This window comes from Camelus dromedarius, chromosome 6 (assembly GCF_036321535.1).
Source record: "Camelus dromedarius isolate mCamDro1 chromosome 6, mCamDro1.pat, whole genome shotgun sequence".
Lineage (NCBI taxonomy): Eukaryota > Metazoa > Chordata > Mammalia > Artiodactyla > Camelidae > Camelus > Camelus dromedarius.
This window is the reverse complement of record NC_087441.1, coordinates 77,776,900-77,804,643: the sequence shown is the minus strand read 5'-3', so window position 1 is coordinate 77,804,643 and position 27,744 is coordinate 77,776,900. Positions and strand designations below refer to the sequence as shown.

At 55.9% G+C, this 27,744-nt stretch overlaps 1 pseudogene; it reads right to left on the bottom strand.

Moving 5' to 3' along the window:
• On the bottom strand, positions 1–27,192 carry LOC135321459 (otoferlin-like; annotated as a pseudogene).
• Positions 27,193–27,744: the final 552 nt, after the last annotated feature.

Genomic DNA, 27,744 nt, shown 5'->3' with positions numbered 1-27,744 from the left:
TCAAAAAGCAGAATCCATGAAAACCAATCGTTCACAACGAAGCTCAAAAAGGCTTACAGGCTGCTCCAAGCTCATGTTGACGGAGTAGGGGGCAGGAAAGAAGCTGGACTGGAAGGTCTGATGGGGAGTTGGGGTCACCTCTTCCAGCCTAGTCCCTCCTCGGGCCCCAACCCCGGCCCGAGGCCTCAGCTCCTTCATGGTGTTGATGGCGGCGAAGCACGTGGACCGCCAGTTCTGCATGTTCTCACCCGGATCCTCCTCCTCTGTCTCTTCTGAGATGCCCTTCTCCTTCTCCTTCTTCTCATCCTCATCAGCCTGAAAGGCTGGCCAAGTCTGGAGTCCTGCATACATCCCCGCACCCTGGTCATTCCCAGAGCCCTGGACCATCTGGGAGTCCCCCTTCCATTCTGACCATCTGCTTCCCGGAAGCCCTGGGCTCCAGGAGGCTCTGGGGGGCCCCCAATGTCAAAGGGGCAGGGCCTTGATTTGTGGAAATGGATGCCACGGCCCACAGAGGGTCATGACCTGCCAGCATGAACCACCAGCCGAGGCAGAACCAGCACCCGGGGGCCCTGCTCCCCAAGCAGCTCTCTCCAGCTGCCTCTCCGGGGCTGCATGCTGGCCGGAGTCCCAGGGGCTGGGGGTGTCTCAGTCCCTGAAGCTGCTCCCCTTGGCCTGATACCTTGCATGGTGTAGGGTCTTCTCTCCCCAGAACCCCCTGTGGTCCCCACACTCACCACGTCCACCGTGATGGCTGCATCAGAAGTCTGCAGGGGGGAAGCATGGAGACAGGGACAGGCCTTAGCCACAGGGCTGGACGTGGAGGCAGTGGCCCAGCCAGGGAGGGAGGAGGAGAGGGAGCTGACGCAGGGATGCTCCCTGTGCGCTGCGAGCGCCTGTCCTCACACAGCCAGTTCTGAGGCCGTGAAGGCTCTGCCTCACAGATGTTTCCTCAGACCTTCCAGGGCGGTGGCTGGCAACCCTGGCTGCACATTAGAATCACTGGGGGCTTTCAAAAGTGACCGGTTTCAGGGCTCCACCGAGTCTAAATGGGGGTGCTGGGCCCCGGGATGGCTGCGCACGGCCAGGGGATCCCTGCAGCGCACAGGCCGCATCAGAAGGGGAGGCTGACAAGGCACGTGGCCGGCGCTCGGTGATGTTGGCTATGGGGGGGTGCAAGGGCCTCAACAGGGAAGTGGACGCTCAGTGACACAGCTGAAGAGGATCCTGGTGACACGGCCCCACAGAAGCCCAGGGCCTGTGGGATGATGGGGAAGTTCGGGCCAGTGCTGTCCTCTGTTCACTGATGGCCTGGACACTCTCAGAGGGAGGTCAGGAGGCTGGGAGCTGAGGGGGGGTTGGGGTCTCCAGGTGCTGCCCCAGAGCCCTAGCCATGCCACCCGGGCCTGTGGGCCAGGCCTGGGCCTCAGCTGCTCCCCTTTCCACAGAGCCACACCCGCACTAGCTCAGCTGGGACTCTCTGGGGACCAGGATGATGGGGGTAAGGGAAAGTCATTTCAGACCCAGCTCAGGCTTCAGAAGCTAGGGGGCACCCCAGGCTGCATGAAGCACACGATGTGAGGAATGGGGTACAGAGCAAGTGATGGGGTGCTGGGGGAAGGCCCGAACTCTTTCTTCCACACTGTCTGGATTCAGGATGGCCTGTTCCAGGCTAGCCTCCATCCTGCCCTCCTTGGCAGAGGCCACCTCCACACCTGAATCCCCAGGTCTCCCTCTGGCGGATAAACAGCCCTAGTCCCAAAGGACGAATAAGGAGCTTCCACCTGGAAATTCGTCCCCAAGCCAGGCATGGGGAGGGTCTTTTGTGAATGGCTGTGAAGGAACCCAGGGACCCTCTGGAAAGAACACTGGTATTCACACAAGGAATCCAGTGCTTATGGTGTTTGTTGGAATAAAATAATTGCAGGCTATGACTTCACATGGTCACTGTTCTCCCTGCCTCTCACATGTGTACCATGTGTTCAGGCATGTGTCCCCAGATGCATGCCATCCCAGGACAGTCTAGGACAGGGCTCTGTGCACATGCAGTCAGGGGAGGCCCTGTCCCATCACATGCTGAAGGGGAAGGGACTTAATGTACTGTCTCACAGGTGGACTGGCCTGGCTCTGGTAAAGTGTCACATGCAGGTGCACATCCGCAGCCAGCGTGGGACTGACCCCAGGCACCTCACTGCGTCCAGCTTCACCATGGTCTCCAGCTTCTTGACAGGCACCTCTGGCTCCATGTTCACCACGACCTCCCCTGCGGGGTGAGAGGAGGGCCCCCCCATTGTACAGCACACGGCAGCCCTTGGGGAGTCTGCCTGGACAGAGAGATGGACAGACAGACAGGGAAGAGCAGGAGTAATGGTGAGAGTCATGGGTGGATGAAATGACCGGAGGTTAAAGCTGATTCTGGAGCTTTATGAGGGGAGAGGGAGGGAGGCGACAGCTGAGGGAGAAAAGATTGGCACAGGCAGAGGACGAGGTGGCCAGAGAGGAGGGTGGGCTGCAGTGAGTGACACAGTGGAGGCTGGGAGGGGTCCTGGGTCTTCTCAAGACCTGGCAGAGGAAGTCATCTGCCCTCAGGCCCTCTAAGGACACCTGGCCCTGGACCTTTCTGGCTTGAGAGTGAGGGGCAGCCCCAGGCAGCCTTACTTGGCCCCTGGGTGGGTCCTCCCTCCTGGCCTCCCTGACTCTGACTAGGGGATGAGCCCAAGGAAGAAATCCTTGGAGCCCCATCCGTGGGCCTCTGGGGCATGGCCGTCCCTGTGCTGTTCCAGGTGGGGGCTGAGTGGTCTGGGGGCCGGGAGAGGAAGCACTGCAGGGAGCTGATGGCTGGGAGCCCCCCAGGGTGCTGCAGCCAAGGCCCGGCAGCCGCCACGCTGATGTCCGAGGGCAGCTGCAGGAGCTCGTTCTCCGGGAGGTCCTGGGGGTGGGGGCTGGCACGGCCTGAGCCCAGAGAAGGGCCAGAGGCACCCGGCCCTGCCCAGCTGCCCGGCTGCACCCAGCTCTGCCCAGCGACCCCGGGGCCCAGATCTACCACTTCAGACCACTTGACGAGGGTGCTGAATTTGGGGTTCTTCTTGTAATTGTGAATCAGGGACGATGGCACCCCCTTCCCCGCACACTCGATGTCCACATTGGCCGGTCCACCTGGGCCAGGTTCATGTCCTTGAGGTCCCACAGGCCCCAGAACAGCACTTGCGTGAGTTGGAGGGAGGCGGGGGAAGAGGAGAGCCCCTCAGTCAAGGGCACCAGCTGTGGGTGCCAGGCCACCTAAGGAGGCCTTGGCCCCTGGGTGGGCAGTGCGTGGGAGGGGGCTGGGCGCAGACAGCTGACGAGGGGCGGATGTCCTGAAGGGGCTTCAGGGTGAGGGTGGGTGTTGTGGGCAGATGGAGGGCTGGGATAGGTCCTGGATGGCAGCAGTGTGATGGTGCAGAAGGGGCAGGCACTGGATGGGCAGCAGTCTGGGTCTGCTGCCGGCTCCTTGGTGTGACCTGGGGCCAGTCACTTCCCCTCCTTGGCCTTCATCACCCTTATCTGGAAAATGAGGCATGGCCTGAGGTTGCCGAAGACCACTGGACTCTGATGCCAACCATATAATATGTGCACAGACCCTTGATAGGGAGAAAGCGAGGGGGCCGTGAAGCCAAGCACATCAGGGCCTGTTGCAGGCAAGGACGGGCAAGGTGTGCAGTCCTCACACACCTCGTCTGGTACTTGCTGAGCTTTGGCCAGATGCCAATGGGCACAGGCATGATGGGACCTCGGTCCACGTCCACTGGACCATTGATAGGCAGCAGGTCGGCCTTCCCTGCTGGTCCAATCTGGGAAATGGGGGACATAGTGTCCTAGCCTGGGGAGAGCTCCCTCTCCTCATGAGTTATTTGCCATGTGACCTGGGGAGACAGGGAAAGCTGAACAGCCTGGGTTCCCAAGAACCACATCCTCAGCTTCCATCACAATGGGCCTCACAGCAGGATGGGGAGGAGACTGGCCCCCACTCAGTCCCCTCTTCCCTGCAGCCCCACCTGCCAGAGCTCGAAGGTGGCCAGCAGGTCCCCCACGGTGGCACTGCCCCGGTAGATCTGGTAGGACTCAAGTGGGGGCGGGAAGCAGGGTGGGCAGTATGCCTCACTGGCCAGCTTCACCACGGGCTTGGCAGTTCCGGCCCATGTAGTCGGCTTTGCCCTGACACGACAAACAGCCAGGGTAGCCTCTCAGCGCTTGAATTTACCAAGCATGTTGACATCCTGGATCACATTCAGTCCCCCACAGCATCATGTAGCTGCAGGGGTGATCATCCCATTTTACAGATGGGGAAACCAAGTCTCAGGCTAGCTCAGGCCAGGTAGGTAATGAACAGCAGATGCAGTACTCAGACTAGAAACGGGTGCGCCTGCCTCTAGTCCAGAGCTCACTCGGGGCACCCCAGTCCTCCACTCCCCCACTCCAGCGCTCCTGTGGAAAGCTGGGCAGATGACTGTGGTAGGTGTGGGCAGGGGCCGGGGAGTCCCTGGGGTGGGGGAGGCAGGGGACAGCAGGCCTTACTGACACATCTCTTGAAGATTCTGGGCCTGAGTTTGGGCTGTCTGTGCTGGGAGGCGGGTTGCCCTGACCCATCTCCTCCCTGAAGCCCCAGAGTCCCCGAGCATCAGGAAGGAGTCAGACTGAAGTGACAGGCCAGGGGACACCTGAGGTGTCCTGGAGGGGCTGCCCAACCTTCCAGCTTCCCAGCAAGCACCTGGCCGAGGGGCTCAGGGGAGAGTGGGGGAGGGGGCCACCATTGCGGTTGTAGTGAGGGGACGTTGGAGTGGTCCCTGGTGCCGAAGCCCACCTACACCAGTGTCCTGGCCATAGATTTCAATGACAATGATTGGGGGGTCGTCCAGGAACTCGAGCTTCCCCATAGCACTCAAGGGTGTCGAACACCAGCACCTGGTCCCAGGTGGGGCACAGGGTCTCATTCAGCACCTGTAGCTCAGGGCAGGGGGGATGGGTAATCAATGGTGGTGGGCGGGCAGATACCCGAGCAGGAGTCACCCCCAGCCACTGTGGTTTCCAGGGGACTCGGGGGCGGGAGGGACATATTCCCTGACTCTTCTGGGAATCTTAAAATTAAGGTTGATGTGAGGTCTGCTCCCGACCCTGTTCCCTCAGCCCCTGCCAGGTCTTCCCTGTCCTCCATGCAGAATGTAACTGCATTAAAGCCTCCTCCATGTGGCCCGGGTCCCCAGGTATCTGCCAGGCTTCCCTCTGAGGGTCTAGGGTGCTGGCTGATCTGTCTCCCCAGGCCCTAGAAGCTCACAGGCCTCCCCCAGTGCCTGCAAAGCCAGTGCCACTCCCTCCTCCCCCAGCCCTCACTTCCATGCACCGACTCTGGTCGATAAAAAGACTCAGGTGAAGAGTCTGAGAGGCCACTGCAGTCAGCTGTGCAGAGGCTCCGAGCCTGGTACCTGCGGGCAAGGGGCTGGAGGCCTGCTTCTCTGTGGGGAGCACAGGCCGGGAGGCTGGGAGCAGGTGGCCGTAGTGCTCTCCCAGGGTGAGGGCTGGAGCCAGGGGCTTCCCTGGGCCTGGCTGCAACCTGCCTCACTCACTGGTGCATACCAGGCTCCTGGGCAGGAGGGAGTGCAGGCCCAAACCCAGGGCCGACTGGACTCCCTCAAAGCCACAGTGCAGGCCCCACAGGAAGTCCCTGCACTGCCTGCTGTGGCCCAGCTGCAGGCAGGGCTCCAGCCTGGCTTGCACTGCCCAGCCCACCGCGCCGAAGCCCCACTTCCCAGGCTGCTGGGGGTGGGCACAGGGTCAGCTGCTGGAGCCTGTGGGGTGAGGAAGGGGCAGGGGGCTGCAGCAGGCCGTGGTCAGAGGGCCTCTGTCCCTTTGCAGCCATTCCACTGGGCTGTGGGTTTGGGAACAGAGTGCCAAGGAGGATGGGTGGGATGGGACCAGCTGTCATTTCTGCTCTCTCCACCTCTTCTCTGAGCACCCCATCAGCTCAGGCCAGCCAGACCCGGGGTGGGCACGCTGCTCCCTCCAAGGGGAGACTGACCCCTTGAACAAAGCCCTGACCCCACCACCCTCTAATCTCGCTTCCCTTCTGGCACCTTGAGGAAGAGTGCCTTGATCTGGTGCGGTCCTCACCCAGCTCCTCCCCCACGATGGAGAAGAGCAGGTCCTGGGGGGGCACCAGGCTGAGGCCATGTGCTTGTCGTCGCTCATCATCCATATGAAGACATCGGGGATGCTGTGCGAGCCTGCGGTGGGCAGGTGGGGGCCCGTAAGGGAGAGGTCCTGCCCCTTGGCCAGCCCTGGACCCACGGAGGGAAGGACCCCTGATGCTGGGGTTTCCTTCTCCTCCCACGGACCCAGGGGTAAGAACACCCAACAGGGTGAAAGGCTTGGTCACCCCCGTCCCCTAGCGGCTGTCAGAGCAGGAGGGGCCTCCTGGGTGGTCTGGCTCAACGCCTCCTGTGCAGCCCCACTTCTGCCTCGGGTCACTTGGGTTTGGGGCTGGCATCCCCTCTGTGCATGCCTTCGGGGGGCACACCTCGTCTGCCAGGAAGTGCAGCTTCTGCAGGAAGTTCTGGCTTAGCCTCAGCTTGTCCCACACTGTGTGCCGCTTCACCTGTGCCCGCAGGGACTTTGCCTATTGCCCCATACTCTCCTGCGGGGTCATGGGGTGTATGTTGGGTTTAGTCCATGACTTGTGATGGAGGCTGGCCCTAGGGGCTGTGACTTCAGAGCAGATGTCCCCCCACCTTGAGTTCCCTTTCCACCTCCAGACCCTGCCCTGTCCCCCATGTGGTCCAGCGGCATCCGCACCAGCTCCTGCACGCGGGACTTGAGGCACTCTCTGTCTACCCTGGTGTGGGACGAGGAGCCCTGGTGCTTGTCAGCCAGTGAGAGGAAACGGCTGGGACAGAAAGTGGGGAACAGGGCTTAGCAGAGCCCACCTGCCAGCAGGAGGCCTGCAAATGCCTCCTTCACTGCCAGCCCCCTCTTCTGCATGCCGCGCCACCCCCGGCCTATTCAGCAGCCCTGCGGCTCACCAGCAGCCACAGCTCGGCTCCTGCAGGATGCCACGCTGTCGCTCAGCGTAGGACTTGTCCGTTTTGATCATCATCCAGGCCCTCTTCCTGTGAACCAGGAGTGTGAGCCCCAGCCTCCATCAGCTCCCCCAGATGTCTTACCCCGTTCATAATGGGGACAAGGGGCTAGCGCCCTAGGACCTCCCATGAGCACTGTCCCTGGAGTGTCCCATCGTCATAGGGAAACCACCAGTTTCTCTGTTTTCAGAGCCTGGAGGCCTTCATGTTCACAGGGCTTCAGTTCCTGAAGGAAGAAGCCACTTCTGGCCTGAGTCTGTGGTCTGGTGGACTCACAGGGGCTGGGCGGGACTCAGGTCTAGATGTGAGCGGTGGAAGGTATGCAGGCCAGAGACAGAGGGATTGGCCAGCCGCCTCCAGTGATCACAGGGGCTGGGTGGCCCTCAGGCCCTCTTCCACTCTTAGGACTTGGGTGGGGACAGAAACTCCTGCTGAGGCCGTTCCTGCAGAACTTCACCCACCCGACAGCAAGCTGCTGGGCAAACAGGCCTCTTGTGTTGCGAGGGAAACTTCCAGGCTGAGGGAGGTCATCCGAAGCATCCCCCTCCCCAGCTTTCCCCTCCCTCCCCGGCCTGGCCACGACCAGCTTGTCTGCGATGTGTCCACGATGCTGGCTCTGCAGAGGCAGTGGCACTGGTCTGGCCATCAGCTTTTGATGCAGATGCAGGGCTTGCACTCCAAGTATGGCAGGTGGAAGTAGTTCCTGGGGGGTGGGGAGCAGGTGGGAGGTTGAGGCCTGGGAGCCCAGGGAGGTGGCAAGGGGAGCGGGCCATGAGAGGATGGGGGCAGCAGGCAGGGCCTCCCAGCACCCTCTATCCCGCTGGCTCACCAGTTGGTGGTCTGGGGCCGCATGGGTGGGGTGGAGGAGACTGAGGCTAAGTCCCCAGCCTCGTCAGACTTGTCATCACTGTTGTTCTGGATCAGATCAACCTCCTTTTTGTCCCCTGGATCCTTCCGAGGCCAAGGCCGCTGAGGGCGTGACAGGCCATCAGCTTCATTCCCATAGTTGCCTGGAGGCAGAGGAGGGCTTGCGAGTACCTAGGGTCCCCACCCTGCCCTCCAGTCCCAAGCTTTGTGGAAGGGAAGAGGGAAAGTCAGGGAAAGGGGAAGGTGCTGGGGTCAGAGCCAGCAAAGACAGGACAGAGCACTAGCCAGAGAAAGAGACCTCCCTGGGGCCCCGATGACCGCTGAGCTCAAGATCCCGCCCGGGAAGTGCCCCGGACTCCCACCCTCTCCTCGCCCACCCAGCAAGGCCTTGCTCCCTTCTGCAGGGGGCTTCTTTCCTGCCCGTGCTCCTCACACAGCCTAGCCCTAGGCGGAGCTAAGGTGCGCCCGGTGGGGCGTGTGTGCACTCAGGGACGGACGCTGTGTGCTGTGTGGGCCCCTGAGGACACGCGAAGGAAGTGGTCAAAGTTCCCCTCCCCCCAGGGCTGTGGCGCAGGGCCTGGCAGTGACCACCCAGCACCCCCCACCCAGGCCTGAAGACCCCTCTGTGAGCCCAGCTCTCACCTAAGGTGACCTCACAGATGATGGGCTTGTCTCCATTTTACCAATCAATCATTGAGGCCTCCAGAAAGGTTCCAAATAGAAAGAATTCTCCCACTTTCCACATGCAGCTCTGTGGAGAAGGTGGTTCAAAGTATCCTGAGAACTTAGCCGGGATGTTGGGCCTGGGGCCAGGCCTCCTCCTACCATCTCACAGACAGGCCCTGGTGGCTAATGGTGGGGGATATGCTACCCAGCTGTGGAGCTGGGAGCCCGGACACTGAAGGTCCAACTCCTTTTGCCTCCCAGCCTGGATGTCCCTGGGGGAAAGGCTGCTCTGTCCAACACGAGGACAGCCACCGCCAGGAACAGGGCAGAGGCAGGGCTCCACCTCAGGACCTCCAGGCAGAGCAGTCGCAGGCACTGGAAGGGGACACTGCTTCCTGGGCAGGGAGGTCTCATCCTGGGGTCCAGCCCCCGAGGCAGGCAGGGTGGCCACAGGCTGAGCCTGGGCCCAGGCTGCTGGGGCAGGAAGGGGACTGAGCAGGGGGCTCCAGAGGACAGCACAGCACCCCCCCCCAGCAGGGGCCTCACCTCTGAGACAGGCGTGGCCTGCTCCCCCTGCACCTCCGAGGGGCCGGTGAGCTCAGGGTTGGAGGTATCCAGGACTTCCACCCCCGGGCCCCGCATGAGGTGGGTGAGAAAGGACATGGCCTCCCCCAGGCCCTCGTTCTGGTCCTGGTGCTCATCGGGCAGCATGTGGTTGCATATGGAGCTGCAAACGCTCACCCAGGAGGGCCCGGCGTGGGCAGCACGCCTGCGGGCGGGGGCAGAGGGTGGAGGGGCTTGCTCGGGGTGGGGGGACCTCTTTGGGGGGCTCCCAGCCTGCACCTCCTGGTTGCTGAGCTGAGGACCTCATGCCTGGCTCAGGGAGTCACCCGAGGCCAGAGAGGGCCTGGGGGGCGGCTTGAGGCTCTCAAGGGGCTGCGGAGAGAGCTTGTGTCTGCTGTGCGCGGTGACGGGGTGGCTTTCTCACATGCATGGGGCACTGTCATATGTCACCTTATTCCCTATGGGGCCTGAGCCAGCGGTGGCACCCACGTACACCCACATCCAAGTCTGTGCAGCGAAGTCGTGCTGCCCGCTGCCTGGTGCCTGCTCCCGGGCCACCAACAAGCCACTTAAAGGACGGCTGTGTTCCACCACAGTCTCACCTGCTTCCGCAGACCCCTCCCCTCCTCTCCAAAGGTCCTTCCTCTCTGCCTCTGCCTCTGCCTGTTAAACGCTCTTCCCCCACGAAGACCTCCCGTTTCCTAGTCCCAACTATTTTTCTTCTGTTGGGATTTGTCATGGCTCATGTGAAACTTGGATCCAATTCTGCTTTGTGTCTTTTCTTTGGTTTTGTTCTGCCTAGTTAATAAAAAAATTACAGCATTTTAAAATTTGAGATATACTTCATGTAACGTAAAATTCACCATTTTAAGTACACATTTCAGTGTTTTTTAGTGTGTTCACTATGTTGTGCAACCATCCAGGACATTTCCATCCCCCTCAAAACAAACCCCGTAGCTTTCAGCAGGTCATCCTCACTCCCCTCCTCCCACCCCTGGGAAACCATGAGTCAATTTGCTGCCTCTATGGATTTGCTTATTCTGGATATTTCATGTAAACAGAATTGTACAATCTGTGTGGTCTTTTGTGCCTCATGCCTCAGGTTTTGCACATTTAGTAGCACATCCGTCTCCCTCATCCCCAGTGAGCACTGTGAGGACAGGATGGATTCCTCCCTTGCTCTGTATCCCTTACCCAGCTCAGTGCCCAGGTCCTAGGAGGGGTGAGACTTTCCAAGTCGCCACAAGTGTGCAGGTAGTTTCTAGGGGGGCAGTACGCATGTGTATGTGATGTGCATGTACATATGCACACATAGATAATTGTCATTATTTCATCATTTTACAGATGCGAAAACAGATACAAAGCTCACACAGCTTCTCACTGTCAGAGCAGCTGATCTTCGAATCCAGGCAGCCTGGCTCAGACAAGCCCAGGCAGCTCTGTGCAGAGCTGAGTCATGAGTTTCCACCCTTCCCCTGAGGCAGAGGCTGCTGGTAAAAGCCCTGAGCAAGCCCACTGCCGCTCCAGCCTCCAGCCAAGGTGCGGGATGGTGGGGGCGTGTGTGGGAGTCTCACTGACTCCGCCCCTTCAGCCCCACCCCCACCCCACCCCCCGGCCTCCTGTTACTCAGCTTTGTCTCTGTCATTGGAAACCTTGAGCAGGTCAGTGAAGTGGGCACCCTTGGGCACGTCGTTGACCTAGTCCGAGTCCCGGATCTGTACTTTCGTGCACTTGCAGAGTTGGGGGACAGGTCTGTAAAGACCACCCGCTCATTCCACAGTGGCTCATAGCTGCTCTTCTGCACTGAGGTCTTGCCCTGGTGGGAGGGGGTGAGAGTTTGCGTGTGTGTGAGCACGTGTGTCTGCGGGTGAGTGGGTATATATGTGTTATGTGTGGCTCGTAGCAGCTGTGCACGTGTGTATGTGTGTGTGTGTGCACGCTCCTCTCCTCACTCTTCCCCCCTACCAGCCTCTCAAACACTCCTCCCTCACAGTGTCCCCCCCGTTCAGCTCTTGGTCTCTGTGACCTGGGGGCAGGGAGGAATCCCTAAGGCCCAGACTGGCCTGGCCCCCAGCCCCTCTGAGCTGGAGCTCCGCTCATATCTCCTCACTTCCAGAGGTGAACGCACCAAGGTGATCGAAGTCCAGTCTGGTGGCTTCTGATTCTGCCTCATGTCTGTCCCCAGGACCCCTTGACCATCCCTCTGCACCCTGGTGCCTGTCACCCCACGCCCCAGCCTCCTGCTGCCTGTGCCCCAATCCCTTCTGGCCAGCAAAGATGACTTGCACATAGGGGTCAACCAGGTCCTTGTTCTCACCAGTGAAAGCCTTCTTCACATCGGCCATGGGGCCTGTGTTCGTGTGGGGCAGCCCCTTTGCTCGGTAAATTTTCACGTAGAACCGGGCCCACTGGCGTTCAGGGGGCACCCCCTCAGGGAGCAGCAAGTTCCTGCCTGCGCATACAGTTAGGACTGTGGTGGCCAGACCGGGCGCCCAGACTCCTGCCCCAGCATCTGCACACCCCTGGGGCCCAGGACAGCATGTGAAGGACGGCTGAGAAGGACCACACCAGGACTGAAGATGCTCAAGTTGATGGTTCCTGGTCTCTCATGGGATCCTAGGCAAATCTCCCCAACTCTCTGAGCCTCAGCTTCCTCACCTGGAAGACAGGAATAACAGCCGCCTCCCAGGAGTAGGATAAGGCTCCCTTCCAGGAGTGTGATAAACAGGTTAAAACACATGAGCACTTTGTAAACCGCAGAGGGGGAGATCCATCCTGGTAACACTGTCCCCTTTCCTAGCTGGGTGTCACATCTTTTGTCTCCCACACAGAAACCTCACCCGTGGCCACCACGCTCCCTCCCCGGCCCACCGAAGTCATGACTCACTGGATCCCAGCACTTTCTCCCTCTGTGTTCAGACAAGGTCCCAGAATACTTCTCAACAGCCACTGTCAGCTGCTTAAAATTGGCACAGAAAACAAAATGGCTTTGCCCTCCTGGGTGTAGACTCAAGATCCAGCAGCTCTGGGAACCTGCCCCTTTTTTTCCCAAGTTTCTCACAGACAGAAGTCCAGATGTCAAATGACTGTCATTCCTGACTGTCCCCTGTGAACCCTGCCCGCCTGGCCTCAGGCCTTTCTGTCCCATGTGGAGAGTCCGTGGACACTGACACTGGCTCCTTCCAGGGACAGCTGGGCCATCTGAGTGTGTGGCTGAGGGAGACAGAGGGAGGGCACAGTCTCTGGGCCAGGTCCACCCCAGACGCCCCCTTGTGCCCCTGGAAGGGCCGGGCCAGGTCGCCAGGGGCCGGGGGAGACAGGCGCCTCAGCCCTTGATGCCATCCTCGTCCATCTGGCTGGCCTCGTGGGGTGTCTTGGTGTCGGCCCCCTTGCCCACCACGGCGACGTCACACCTCCCGTGGCCCCTCGGCCCCGCGGGGACGTGCGCGGGGGCCGGCAGGACGGCCTGCCCGCGGGGCAGCCGGGGCTCTGCGGCGGTGAGCGGGGCCCCGAGCCCGGGACGCTCCCGCCCTCGGGGCCGCCGCGCAGCCCGGAGTGGAGCACAGTGTTGGTGCGTGGAGTCCGGGCTGTCGGGCCCAGCGGCACTGGGGCCACAGCTCCGCCTGCTTCTGGGCCAGAGGACACACGGTCCCCGAGCCACAGCCCGGTCATGCCACCGGGGGTGTGATGTGGCGGAACTGGCGCCTCAGGAGCAGGGGGCTGGGGCCTAGGCTGCTCCAGAGTGTCAGGGTCTTGCTGGAACTGATGATTGTGGCACGGATACAGGAACAGGTAGCCAGACGGCTGGGTGGGGAGACGGATACAGGGTGGGTGGGGGGCTGCCAGGCCAGCTGAAAATGTACACGGATGGATGGGTGGATGGTAGATGAATAAATGGATAGAAGATGGATTAATATGTGGACAGGCGGGTGGGTGGATGAGTGGATACACGGGCAGGTGGACAGGTGTGCGCATGGCTGGCTGAACTGGGCGACATTTAGCAAGGAAGGAGAATGAGACTCAGGAAGGACATAAAATCTGCCTTCAAAGGTAAAGGCTATTTGAAGAGGGAGTGGGTTTATTCTTTCTGTCCTTTCATAGAGAGATCAGACTAGGTGTTTTTAAGGTCTCTTGAAGTTTCCATGTTCTATGGTTTTGTGATTTTTATGTGTATAATCTTGGGTTTTGAACTTCAGTTTCCTGGCCTGAATGATAGTTATAACGTGCACCAGCCAAGTGTCTGCTAGGGTGAACCACAAGGAATCGCCAATTTGTTCAACCTAGTAGTTTAGTGGCACCTCTGAGACACAACTTCTCTTGGCCTCATTTACCTCTTCTGTAGAATGGGGAGGAACGCTGATGCCTCCCTCACTGTTTGCTGAGGGTCAGATGTGATAGTCACACATTGTAGTGTCACTGTCAAAGGGCTAACGAGGTCCTTACTGTACCGCCAGTGACAAGTCCACTTGCAGGGCTTGGGTGGAGCCCAATGCCAGCTTGTGTGCCTGTGGTTCCTGGGCTGGCCGTGTGCTTAGCTGTTGTCTGTCAGGTCAAGGGCACTTTCTCTGCCTGGCCCAGCCATCATCACCAGCCCTCTGGGCCACCCCTCGGAGTTCCTTCACTGACCCCATGGAGGTTTGACTCCAGGTTACCATAGACACAGCACCACAAGGCTGGTCTCAGGTGGCCTGGGTCCCTTGATGGATGGTCAGTGGAAGTGTTTGAGGGCCCAGCGTCACTGCATCTGGTGCTGAGAACTTCACCACCGACCAACTGGGTGACTGGGGAAACCCGGGTGCTGCTCTAAGGTCCAGGCTCCCCAATTGTAAAAGGGGGTGATGCTGCCTACCTCGTGGGGCTCCTGTGAACCCCGCAGACTGGGTGCAGGTAGTCATTGTTTTTGTGTGCAGACAGGGCTCCCCATTGCCCTGCACACCCCATGGCTGTGTGTACTTGTGGCCCCATCCGAGTTCACGGTCCTGGCCAGGCTGAGACCAGGGGCTGGCAGGGTGTGAAGGACAGCGTGCCCCAAGCTCCCAGAGCCGTGTGCACCCACACTGACCAGGCCATGCGACTACACACCAGGCTGGCAACACGTGGTTCCCACGTCCATCTTGAAGGACCCCACGAGGGTGCCACTGCGCAGCAGGTTCTTGGAGTGAGTCACCTTCCAGGCAGATCCACCAGCCGCCAGTCAGGAGGGATGGGGCTGAGGCTTTCCACCGGGCAAAGAGTTGACTTCCAGTGGTGCCACCTCACTTTCTGGGGACCTGAGCTTCATGGAAGCAGGAGGGCATCCGGCAGGGCAGGGGTGGCTCTCTGGGGCTTAGCATCAGGCTGTCCTGCGTTCTGTGTTTTGTGGGCTCCCAGGTACAGGTGAACAGGTTGTACACTCTCCAGAAGCATCTGGCTGATGGAGTGAGTGGGGCCCAAATCCAGCCAGTGCTCGGCTTGCTCAGATGTGTGTCTGGGTGCAGGTCTGCTTTTCTGTGGCTGGCCCTCCCAGAGGGGGTGCCCTTTGCAAGTCTGCACAAAGGTGCAGTTGGAGCCCCACCTGCCAGGGACTGTGCGCCACTCACCGAGGTCTTGATGATCCTATCGAACATACCATCAGGGGAGATGTGGAAGTCAGAGATGAAGCGCTGGAGAGGGAAGGCCCCAGACCTGGTGTCTCTGGGCCGGCAGAGGCTGAGTGCCGGTCCCCTCCCTCCTGGCAGTGCCTGTCTGCACCCGGGCCATGTCCCCTGAGCCCCAAAATGTGGATGTGCAGGAGGAGCAAGAACCACTGGACCCTGCTCACCCTGATGCAGCTGAGAGCTGTGTGGCCCTGAGCAACACATCCTCTGAACCCCAGCTTTGTGAGCTGTCAAGTTGGGGTAATGACCCACCTTAGAGTCTCGTTACCGGGCTTGATGAGGCACACGAGATGCTGGAAGGTACACTGTGGCTATCGGGGTCCCACAGACATCACCATTAAAGTACAATGCTGCCTGCACGCTGCACCCCAACTTCAGAGGTGTTAACTTTTACAGTAAGCTGAGCCTTAGAACTGAGAATGGATGAACTTACTCGGCTGTCAGTGTAAATGCGGTGGCTGTGACCCGTCCTCCCCAGCTGGGAGCTGCCACGCACAGGTGCAGCTCCCCATGACTTCTCCTGACCTCAGCATACCAGCGCTGGGAATAATGAGGGTGTGGGCAGTGAGCAGAGGGCCCACTGCTTTGGTGAACTTGTGGGAAGGAGAAGGAAGAAATGTGGCCCAAGTACTTGGAATAAATGAGAATCTTCTCCCAGCTGCTGGAGGCTCACGCTAGAGCATTGTGGGTAAAAGTGCCAACTTTAGAGCCAAAAAGCCTGAGTTTTGGGGCAAACCACTTCTATCCTGGGCCTCAGTTTACCCCTCTGTGACATGGGATTAATGATCCAGAGCCACCCTGGGGAAATGCTCCGGGGCACCATTCACGAGGTTGCTGGGAGGCATGGTTATAAATCTAAATGAGATGATCCCAGCCAAGCACTCAGCCCAGGTCATGTCAGGGCACAGTGCATGCCAAGTGCTGTGCATAGCAGCTCTCTGCCCAGGTGGTGCTGACCACGGGGGCTGAAGCTCTGGAGAGGCGGGTGGTCCACGCATCTAGAAACACAGACGGTACCTGACCCCTTGGGGAGACACCCCAGGCGAGTAGGTGGGAAATTAGGAAAGAAGGTGGCCCAGGACAGGGCTCCAAGCAGCAGCAGCACTTGAGCAGTGGGCAGAGGGAGAAAGGCGGTGAGGACAGGAGCTGGCGAGACAGGGGAAAACGTGAGAGGGCAGGAGAGGTCCCCGGGGCGGGGGCAGCGAGAGGATGGAAGGATCTGGGCAGTCAAGGGAGAGGGGACGATGGTGGACCCTGAACTTAGGAACAGCCAAGTCTGTGGTGAATTGGCTGTTCCTAGTTTCAGGAAAGCTGGGGGTCGGGCAGACGTGACTGCAAGGAGTAAAGTGAGGGAAGTGTGGTCACTAGGAGGTATGGGGGACTGAGGAAAGGCACAGCTGGACGGACAGACAGACACACGTAGGCAGGTAGATGGACAGAGAGATGAAATGCTTCTAGCTCCTGTCCTCGAGCAGGACAGTTCTCCTCGCTGCACTTAGACTCTGGAGTGAAAGGCCTTGCAGGCCAAGGAGGAGCCAGAAGCAGAGCAAAGGCAGAGCTGGTGATGCAGAGGGGAGGGTGTCGTGCTAGATAATCTGGGACGTAGAGAGTGATTCCAGACAAAGGGGAGGGGGGGTTCTAGGTAGAAGGAAGATGCTGGTGGGCAGGACTGGATGCAACCACGGAGAAGGGGTCTTGCTCTGGCCTGTGGACAGCCAGGTTGATCGGGAAGAGTGATGATTGTGAGCCTCCCTTCTCGAAAGACAGGTCTCCCTTCTCGACAGCCAGGCAGGAGGGTCAAGGCCAGACCGAGTGCCCCAGAGCTGTGCCCGCCCTGGTGGAGGGAGGGGCTCAGCTAGCACTCTGAGCCATCTGCGCTCATAGTTCTTGTATCTCTGGAGCTGATTTCCCTTTTGTAATTACCTATGTGATGTTGATTATTTTCACCTCCCTCTATCATGTTTAGCGGTGTCAAAGGCAGGTTCCCATCAACTCAGAGAATTAGAAGGAAGCAGTCCACCTCTGGGACCAGGGGGATATTATAACAGGAAGAGGAATTTAGCCCAGAAAGAGAAGAAAAGGGAAAGAAAATTCCAGCTTCGGGGCTGGAAGGAATCATGGGAAGATAGTTTAGAGCTCTGGTTCTCAGCTGGGGACAATTTCAACCCCTAGGGTGCATCTGACAACCTCTGGACACTTCTTGGTTGCTACCCCTGAGTGGAGGATTGCTACTGGTGTCCAGCGGGTAGAACCGGGGACGCTGCTCAGCATCCTGTGATGCACAGTGCTGAGTGAGAGGAGCTCGGGGTGAGAGGAGAGAGAAATTGAATAAATCTGTTACTTGGGTTTGTGAAAAGGAACAAAAATGTGATCAGGTATAAATTGAAGATAGTCCAAAGATGAGCAGAATAAATAGTCTTAGTGGATATAAATTTAGAGTTTGGAAAACAGATTCGAGGCTAGAACTAGGAGGTATCCTGTTTGCAGCCCTCGCGTAGCCAGGCATGAGCCTGGTGCACAGCAGGTGCCCCGTGGCTGTCTGTTTCTTCATTTGGGTAAGTATCCATTTGTCAGAGTGTCACCAAAGACCTCCAGGTACATGCCAGTCCCTGGGCTGGGCTACAGCGATGCAGGAGACCAAGAGCCTCCCAGTTTAAGACATGAACGATCAACTGCAACTCAGCAATGTTACTGTCAGAGAGAGAGGAATGCCCTGATCTCTGACCTAGAGAGTGCATGGAAGGCTGCTCAGTGCAAAGATATTTGAGCTGGGCCCTGCAGAGTGAGTAGGAGTTTGCTGGGGAGCCACAGAGCGGGGAGAACAGCTCCGTGTCCTTGGAAAGGAGGAAGGCATTTGAATGAAACATGAGGTGTGTGGGTTCAGTGCAAGGTGAGCCCTCCAGTCACCCCAACATGGCCTCGCCACTATCAGATAACCACGGAAGGCTGTGGGTGCCTGTCTCCATAGCTGTTCAGGAAAATTAGACCTTATCGGGGCTGGAGGCTTTTCCAGTCAGGGATAAGTCCTGACATGAGGTCAGAGATGGGAGCCTGAGTTTCCTGGATCCTGGGAAAGTTGCCACACGGGGCTGAGGGGCATCCTGAACAGTGAGGTCCCAGTCCTGCGGGAAACCAGCTGTAGGAACAGGGCCCATCTGTGGTTGCTTAGGAGACTTCGGCCAGGCCCCGGCCATAGCCCGGGTCCCCGTGAAAGGTGGCTGCGTGCTTTCTTCCTGAAGGGGCGCAGCTGGAGGCTCCCACAGCTGCCTAAGGGACGTCCTCTCACACGTGGCAGATGGTGCCTTCCGCCCTCACCGCTCCTCAGGAGACGCTGAGGCACGGGACAAGGATGCCTCACGTGGGCTGGCCTGGCTCCCCTCACTGCCTGGAGCCGCCAGGAGAAGCAGGCGGGAAGCCCCTCCAGAAAAGGGAGGGCCAGGGCCCCCCTCCCAGTGATCTCTGACTTAGTCCGATGTGCATCAGGCGTCTGCGTGGCTTCTCTCCCCAGAGCTGACTATGATGGGTCCCTCCCGGGAGCCGAGGCACAGTGCTGTCTGGGGTGGCCTTCCAGGGTGGCAGGCAGAGAGCTGGGCAGAGACTGGACAGTTCGGGCCCTCCTCTGTCTATAATGATCTGCGATCCTGGCGCTTCCCAGATGGAGGCCTCAGTCTCCGCCCCGCAGAGAGAGGTTCAGTCACCCGTGACGACAGCGGGCAGGGAGCACATGCACACAGAACTGACTCTGTCACTTAGCACCTGGGCCAGGTCCTTCTCCAGGAGCCTCAATGTCCCTTGTGTAAAATGGGCTTGATGGTGACAACTTCTGACAGTTGTGAGAATCAGAAGACATAACGCCCTTAGAAGAATTTAGGAGATGGCACAGCACATCTCAGGTGCTCGTTATGGTTCTGGGTCCACCATGGGCCGGGGCCACCATGGGCTGGGGCCCGGGCCTGGGAAGCAGCTGGAAGCAGGTCTCACAGGAGCAGGGCTCACTCACAGGCACTGCTGGGAGCGGCGCAGGAGGCCCTGGGGCAGTGTTCCTTTCTCAGGGTGGCTCGTGCTCAGACCAGTGTCAATCTGGGATCCAGACCAGGGGTTCAGAGGACAGGGCCCTGCACATCAGTGTGCTGGGGGTTGGGCCAGGGCGGGCCGGGGTCACCCCAGCTGGTAGCCCTTTGTGACCCATGACTCCCAGCTTCTCCTGTTGGGCACGATGAGCCGGTGCCCAGCCCCGGTCACCCTTTAGAGGTCCCTTCCCCGAGGGCAAGGACACTGACCTCGTTGTAGGAGGGGCAGTTAGCACACTCCTTCATGGATGTGCACTTCTCGTCGTCCCCACCGCCCCGCACACTACGGGGTCCACGTTCAAGCCCACCAGCTGCCGGGCCCCGATCACGGTGACATCGACCTGTGCAGGTGAGGGTGGGGGGTGAGAGGGAAAGCCAGTGAGGCTTGGAGCTGGTCCTGTTGGAGTCGGGGGCTGGGACAGAGGGCCAAAGGGGGCAGGAAGCTAGCACTGGGCTTGGGTGCCAGTCTGAGCGTTGCCTCGAGCCTGCTGTGATCCTGGGCTCTTTTCCCACTGAGCTCAGTGTCCTCATTTATAAACAAGGGGTGTGGGTGGATCACCTCCCAGTCAGCGAATTACCAAGGGGGAGGGCGCGGCAGTGCTTGAAGACCCCGAGGCCCCGACCACACTCCAGACCAACCCGATCCAATCTTGGTGGATGGGGTAGGAGGCGTGGGGCCCAGCATCAATATTTGTAAAGCGCCCAGTGGATTCCAAGTGCTCTGAGTTCTCCCCCGGCATCAACGACCCGGCCTCACAGAGGACTGCAAACTTACGTCCCAGGTTTCATGCACTCAGGAATGAAGCTTTCTACATTAACATGAATTTCATTTTCTGCTCCAGCATGTCCCATCTTTGTGTGTGTGTGTGTGTGTGTGAGGAGGTAATTAGGTTTATTTATTCATTCTTAGAGGAAGTACTGGCGATTGAACCCAGAACCTCCTGCTTGCTAAGTATGCACACAACCACTTGAGCTACAGCTTCCCCTCCAGCATTTCTCACCTTAACCCTACCGGCCTCTTTTTCATTCCTGGAATTTGGCCCCCTTTCCACATTCTTAGTTTCCCCTCTTTTGGAGAGTTGGTATTTTATTGTTTAAACTGCTAAATATGATTTTACTACCGAGAATGTCTTTCCCTTTTACATAAAAAAGAATAACCATGAAAATCATCATCTGCTGTGTCCATCAAAGTCTCATAAATATTCTGAAGGCCAAGGAAAACCCACACATCAAAACTAATGATGCTTAAAAAAGAAAAATAAGCATCTATGTCTATAAGAACGTTGTCAAGCAAGTATATAGAACTGGAAAGTTAATATGTACTAATTGAAGTAACCCTTGAGCTGTGAAAGCGAGCGTTTCTGTGTGGAACTTGGCATCCCAAAGGGCATGGAGCTGACCTGGCGCAGTCATCACTGCTCCGTCAGGGAGCTTAGAAGCAGACAGAGCCAGCTCGGAGGAGTTTATTGTGAAGAAAGTAAACAGACACTAGAAGACCTTCCAGAATATGCTTAGCATAGTACATGATAGAGTTTTAATCTCTACGAAACTTCTTATACCAAAAGTTTTTAAAAATCTTATTTTTCCCACAATGAACCCATCCACTCCTCTCCCTTAAAAATAATCAAAACCAAACAAACAAAAAAACTGTTTGTAACTTAAGACTGGGAGGCAGACAGACACAGTTGGGCATTATAAGGTGCTAAACATGTTCCATCAGGAGACTGACCTTCCCAATGTGAGTGGTTGGCTGGTTTTTATGTTTTTCATCCAAAGGCCTAGCCATAATGATAGGCTTTTTGCCTCCAGTCCTTTCCAGGACCCAGAGTTTCCACCTTTGTCCACTGAGCAGAGCCAACAATGGTGGACAACCCAGGCTGGAAGCCCTGAGAGCCAAAGGGTAGGAGGTAGAGAGGGGAGATGGCAGAGTGTTGAAAGGAGAAAAGGGTGGGGTGGGGTGAAGATGCTCCAGCGGGTGATCTTGGCTGGCAGAGAGGTGGCTCTGAGGGGACTCTTGAGGGTGCATACTGGAGGTTGCTGCATGGTATTAGATGGGGAGGGGAATGCCATTCCTGCCGCCCCCCCCCCACCTGGGGTGCTATGGAGGGGAAACATATAACATGGACTAGAAATTTTTAAAAAATTCTGAGGAAGGGGATTAACCATCCTTTCCTTCCATTCTTCAGTCATCAGCAGAGGACTCGATCTCTCTAGGATGGAACATGAGGTGGCAAAGACAGACAAAAAGGGACCAAATGACCCACCGACCCAAGAAACTCTTTTGGTAATTGGCTAGTCCATCCTCTCCTTCCAAGACATAAGGGACATAATCTCCAGGTGGCTTCATGAATGTCATCACAGGGAACAATGAGTATAAATCTATGCCTCTGCCCTGGGAGAACCCAAGTCGTGGTGCTCTGTGGCCAGCCTCTGAGGGAGCTGATCATGCTGCAGGGACATCTCTGGGAGCTGGAGATGAGGGATGGTGGACCAGATAGTACTGCTCTTTTGAAACATCCTTTACCTTCCCCCATCTCCAGGTGACAGGGATAAGACATGCCCAGATTTTCATTTTGAAAAGGCCACCCCAGTGGCGGCATAGAGGATGACACAGAGGCAGCAGCATGAGGGCAGAGAGACCAGATAGGAAGTGGGTGCCATATTGCAGTTGAGTTGGGGTCTAGGGTCAGTGGTGGTGAGATGACATGGAAGTGAAAACTGGAGAGATGTTTGAAGGAAAAAAACAAATATGGCCTTGGTGCCAGGAAGAGAGGGTAGTGACTGGATTCAAGACTCCATGACCCATCAAGAACATCTCGGCCAAACTCCAAGTTTGCCCATCTGATGTTGGAAACTGCATATTCATAGGAGGAAGCTGCGGCTTCTCTCTTTTAAAATGCCAGTAATCAGGAAAACGTTTCCATATTACATGCATCCTAAACAGATGAAACAAAGGGTATAGGTACCCCATAGTCTTTTCACTTCAGGACCTCTTTTCAGTGCCACCCAACCTGTAGGATGGTTCTGAGCCCCGAGGATCCTTCCCGGATCTGGGTGTAGCTAAGCTCTCCCCCTTTCATGGGCTGAGGTCTTTCTAACTAAGCAGAGCCAAGTTCTCCAAGACAGTGAATTTCATCTGATAGCTCTTCTTGCTTTATGCATTGTACTCATTGAAAGCAAGAAAGATTCCACATTTGCATCTGCATCACTCTCTCTCCAAGTGTGTTAACACTCACACTTGAGATATCTACCAACCTGTCAGGGAATATTGTGTTACCAGGTTAAATACAATAGTTTGGTTCAATTCAGAATGTTTACAAAGTGTTTGGAGGGAGACCATTCCAGTTCACTCAATAAAATTGAGGGTGTGGCCCTGCAAAGCTGAGGATCAGGTCCCAAGCTGGGGAGGCTGCACTGGGTCCTGTTGCCCTGGGTGGCCCTCTCCCAGCAGCAGCCAGCTGTGCTGGTGCCCGGTCCTGCCTGCACAGTGGCCACACTAACAATCTGACAGTTACAAGTCTCTCCTTTTCTCAGCCATTTGGTCTCCAGTTTTAGAAACACACAAATAAAAAAATTAAGTGTTAATTTTAGAAAATACAGTGGAACAAAAAGAAGGGAAAACAAAGCATCCACATTCTCACCATCTATAAGTAGCCAGGACTGACATTACTTCCAACATTAAAGTAATACAAAATGACAATTTAAAAAACACACTAAAAATCTTCTTTTCATAGGTACTTGTATTCTAACTGCTGGAACGTTTGTGTGCGTGTTCGTTGGCCTCTTTATAGATCCCCAGCTCCCTCTCACTGACGCCGCCCGTTGCTGGACGCAGCACCGTCAGGGGGCCTGTTCTCAGGCTCCTGGCTGGGGTTGTGCTTCTCTACTTACAACACTGCTGTGGGGCCTCCCAGGAGCAAGCTCACTGTGAGAACTTGCATTCAGCGTGTGGTTCTCTGTGACGCCCAGATCCACGCCTCAACATCTAGCCGTAACCCCCCACTAGAGCAGAGCTGCAAAGGCACAAGGCATCTAGTTGCCCCACCTAGCTGGTAATCCTTGGGCTGCCCAGCATTTGGCTCCATCTCAATGTCTGGCTTGGATCTAAGGAGGAGAATGTCCTGTCAGGCTGGGTGTAAGGGGACTGTTTGCAGGGGAGGAGGAGGGCACTGGCAGTGGTTAGACCCTGGAGAAAGACAGAAGGACAGAATCATGGTCGTCAAATACTCCAGGACTGCCAAACAGAATGGGGATTAGTTGCTCTCAGAGTTTCCAACCAATGGCAGAAGTGACAGGGAGATAGACCTTAGGTCAACAGGTTCCAGCGTGGGCCTGGGCACCTCTGTGATTTCCCTTTGCCTGGAGGTGTTCAATGATCTGGGAACAGGCCCCGGCCTTTGTAGGAAGAGAGATGAGAAAGACTTCCAGGAAAAGAAGAAAAGGGCAGAGTTAGGCAGGAGCTGTCCACGGTGCCTGATTCCACCCCACCCAAACTCCAGAAAGGGCAAGCTGGGTCCTGCCTGACTGGATGAAGGCAACTGTGGCTGGGGGGCTCCTGCCCTCTCGCCGCTGTTGAAAACGTTGGTGGTGAGCGCTGAGACGGCAGCTAGAGACACAGTCAGTATCCGGCCCATTCCAAGACAAATGGCAAGGCATTCAATGTCCTCCCTCTCCACCACTGATGGTTCATTTAGGGAAGAAGAAAGGTGGGTTAGGTGGGCTGGATGATGCAATACTGACAGTCTCTCCCCGTTGGCTTTGGCATCCAGAAAGCTGAGAGTCAAATCCCAGCTTTAGTTGGCAGCATCCGCGTAGAATGTTATGGCGTAGAAGACCATGGCTCTTATCTTCTTCATATCGATGGATTGTTCGGACTTCATGTCAGCGTGTTGGCAGGAAGGCCAGCACCGCCCTCTCGAGGCCTCCCTGAAGACACATAGAAGCATAGGACACAGTGCAGCCCATCTCTTTTGTTTTAAAACACCTTTATTTTGGTAGGATTTCTGTGCGGTCAATTAAACACATCTAACGTGTAGTATTTGATGAATTTTCATAGATGTCTACAACCAGAAAACCATCACCACCATCAAGATAGCTACCATTTCCATCCCTCCCCAAAAGGGGCAATTTTCCAATTCCCATATTTACCCCTTCCCACCCCGTTCCCTCCCTGGTAACCATAAGTTTGTTTCTCTATGTCTGTGGGTCTGTTCCTCTTTGGTTGTTGAGCTCATTTCTGTCTTTTTTTTAGATTCCACATGGAAGTGGTATCATATGGCATTTTTCTCTCTTCTGGCTCACTTACTTCACTCAGAATGACCCTGTGTCCATCCATGTTGCCGCAAATGTCATCGTTTCATCCTTTTTCATGGCTGAGTAGTATTCCACGGCAGAAAGAGACCACTACTTCTTTATCCAGTCCCCAGGCGATGGACGTTTGGGTTGGTTCCATGTCCTGGCTATTATATAGGGCTGCTGTGAGCATTGAGGTTCATGTGACATCTTGAATTAGAGGTTTCTCCTGCCATATCCCCAGGCGTGGGAAGGCTGAATCATAAGGTAAGTCCATTTGTAGTTTTTTAAGGAAACTCCATCCTGTCTTCTCTAGTGGCAATGCAGCCCGTCTTACTGAAGCAGAGCCATGCTCAGAAAGTAACGGGTATTTGTAGAGGTCAGACATGAAGTGCAGTGAGCTTGGCCTGTTCCAGAAGAAGAGGGCAGTCTGGGAGGGCTGGAGGAGAGTGACCAGGGGAGTGTGGTACAGGCAGGATTCAGACCACATGGCGACATGACAGGCTGGGATAAGGAGCATGGGCTTCCAGTCATGCCTTCGTCACCGTGGGGCACTGGTTCCAGGACTCCCCACAGATGCCAACATCCATGGATGTTGAAACCTCTTGTAGAAAATGACATAGGACTTACATGGAATTACATGCATCCTCCCATGTACTTTATTTTTTACCTGGAAACATTTTATTTTTTGAGTTATAGTCATTTTACAATGTGTCAAATTCCAGTCTAGAGCACAATTTTTCAGTTATACATGAACATACGCATACAGTCATTGTCACATTCTCTTTCGCTGTGTCCTCCTGTGTACTTTAAATCATCTCTAGAGGACGCGCGGTATGTAAGGCAACGTGAATGCTATGTAAGCAGTTGCCGGTGTGTGGCAAGTTCAAGTGTTGCTTTTTTAAACTTTCCATTTTTTCCCAAATATTTTCAACCCACAGTTAGTTGAATCGGCTGGATCGCGAGCCCCTACATACGGAGAACCCCCAAGCCCTTCCCACCTCCTAAATTTCCACTGGAAGCGCTGCAGGGGACCCAAGAGAGGAGAAGAGCGCCCTTTAGCGGCTGAAAACGCTGAGGAATTCCTTCAGCGTATGCAGCGCATGAGAGAAAGTTTCGGGCCGACTGGCGCAAAAGGAGGGCCTGCCTAGACAGGAAGGGGGAAGGACGGCAGTGGAAGCCAGCTCGCACCCTTCCTGGAGCTAGCTGGTAGCAGTGAGGGATGCCGAGGGACTGGGGACACGTCGCGTGGGGGGGCAATCCTGGCCGCCAGGTGCAGTGTTCACACAGCCGGCACCCAGTTGGCAGGATCAAAATAACAAGGAGTGGGGCTGGGGGGAAGGGGCTGCCTCAGCACCGGGATCCTGACAAGGGCCAGAGCGCCGTGACCTCAGCTAATGCGGCTCCCCTAGTAAGCCAGAAAAAGGAAACTCTGAGGCAAGATATTGCAGATTCCACCGCAGCCACACAGAGGACTAGATCTCTATTCTGACACAATGGAAGCATCGGAAACAGGAATCTTCCCTTTTCTCTTCATTTTGACCTTTGGACAGGGAGCCACACATCTCTGACAGAAACCATCTTTACTCCGTTAGAGAGATCACTTTTTCAGGAATAAGCATGGAGAAAAAGAGTACGGTGATGATGTAGCAGTTCAAAGAGGAAGCCCATCTGAGAAACGGTAAAAACATGCTTCTCAATGAAGCCGAGTTATGGCAAAAAGCAGGAGGAAGGTTAAGGTAACCTCTCTTAATATCCATTCAGCAGACAAGACTAGCTAGTCCTTAAAGGCAGCACTTTAAATCAGGAAAGTGTTTTTTTGTTTGTTTTTTTGTTTGTTTGTTTTTGGATATGAAAAACAATGCTGTATTTTAAAACAGAGCTTGGGGCCCTAGATACGGAGAGTGTTGTAGAGTGTTTTAGAGTGTTGAGGCTGAGAGCTGTTGATGAAGAGAACATAAAGCTGCGTATAGACAGGTAAGATTTCCAAGTCCACTGCTCAAAAAAATTAGCCAATCATGTGTCCATTTGATTGGGAAAGAAGTAAGTAACTCAAAAATGGGAAAGACATGGGATTAAATAGCGGTAGTGAACAATTAAATCCAAGATGTTTATACCTATATTTTCATTGTGAATGTAACAAACTTTAAGCAAATGTCTAAAAAGCAGTAACTGTAGCGCGCGCGCACGCACACATGCACACAATTGGGAACAGCAAAGAGGTAAAATATGGAAAATCTATCATGATTGAGAAACAAGATCTAAAAGATTATTTCATTTTTGAGACTGTTATAGCAACACTGGCCAATTACATATAAAGTAATGAACTTAGAGATGGTTTATGAAAATTTAGACCGAATTTTCATTGAAAGGCAATATAGCTTCCAAATGATTGAAGAGAAAATTAACCTCAAAAAAAATTAATCAATCCAGCTAAGATGGAGTAACGGAGAACATGGTTACCAACGTAGAATAAACCCAAAGATGGATAAAATATGTGAAGCAATGATTTGTAAGACATGTGAAAACGATCATCCACTAGGACCTCGTCCTGCCGCCTCCATACCAAGGCTGCGAGGCCTCCTACTGCCACTACCAAGGATGACCACCACCAGGTGGCGACATTGCCTTCCTCTGCTCCTGCTGCAGAGCCAGTCCTGAGCAGTCCTGTTCCAGGTTTTGGCAGGCCACTCCCAGAAGCGCTCTCGTGGGCCTTGGTCCCTTTTAGCCACCAGCAAAGGGATAGAGGATGAGCAGTGTGCCTCTTTACTCCGCGAAGATCTAGGAAGCTATCTGATTTGTGAACAGCCCTTTACCGTCATGTGCTGTCTGGTACTCTCCACCCGACTTGCAGAGTCCGCGGCTTGGGCAGCCTGCACGCTGGCCCCGACCCATCAGAATCTGTTCCCCCGGCCGAGAGGCCACGCGCGGTCGTGAGCAGGGCTCCAGGACTCTGGAGCCGCGCCTCTTGGCCTGCGTCCTGGCCATGGGCTCGTGAGCTCCATGCCCTTGGCTGAGTCACTTCACGTCTCTAAGCTAGTTTCCTCATCAGTACAATGAAGGCATAATCAATATGGGGGAGAAAATCAGAAACCGGGGGGGACTACATCTCTGGTGATTGAAGATTATTTTCATTTTGAATTATACAGTGAGGGACACCTTACAATTTTTACTACTTCAGACTTCTGAAGGACAGCTTCTACTATTCTTAAAACTAATGCGTGCACGTACACCCAAACACACGTGCCCACACCCTCTGCCCCACATACATGCCCACGCACACACACTTGGAGTCATGGACCACACTCACCTCCATTAACATACACACAACCACACACATCCCCAGGTGCACGCGAGCGCACACGCACACACACGTCACACACACCTTTGGCGTCATTCTAAACCAACTTCCAATCGAGGGTCTCAGTGTCCATTGTTTCATCCGCTCAGAAGCTCCTGACTTCGGAGCATGAAGCAGGAACCCCTCCTCTCTGGAGATGATCTTTGCCTCTTGCAGTCTCAGCAGAGCCAGCATAACTG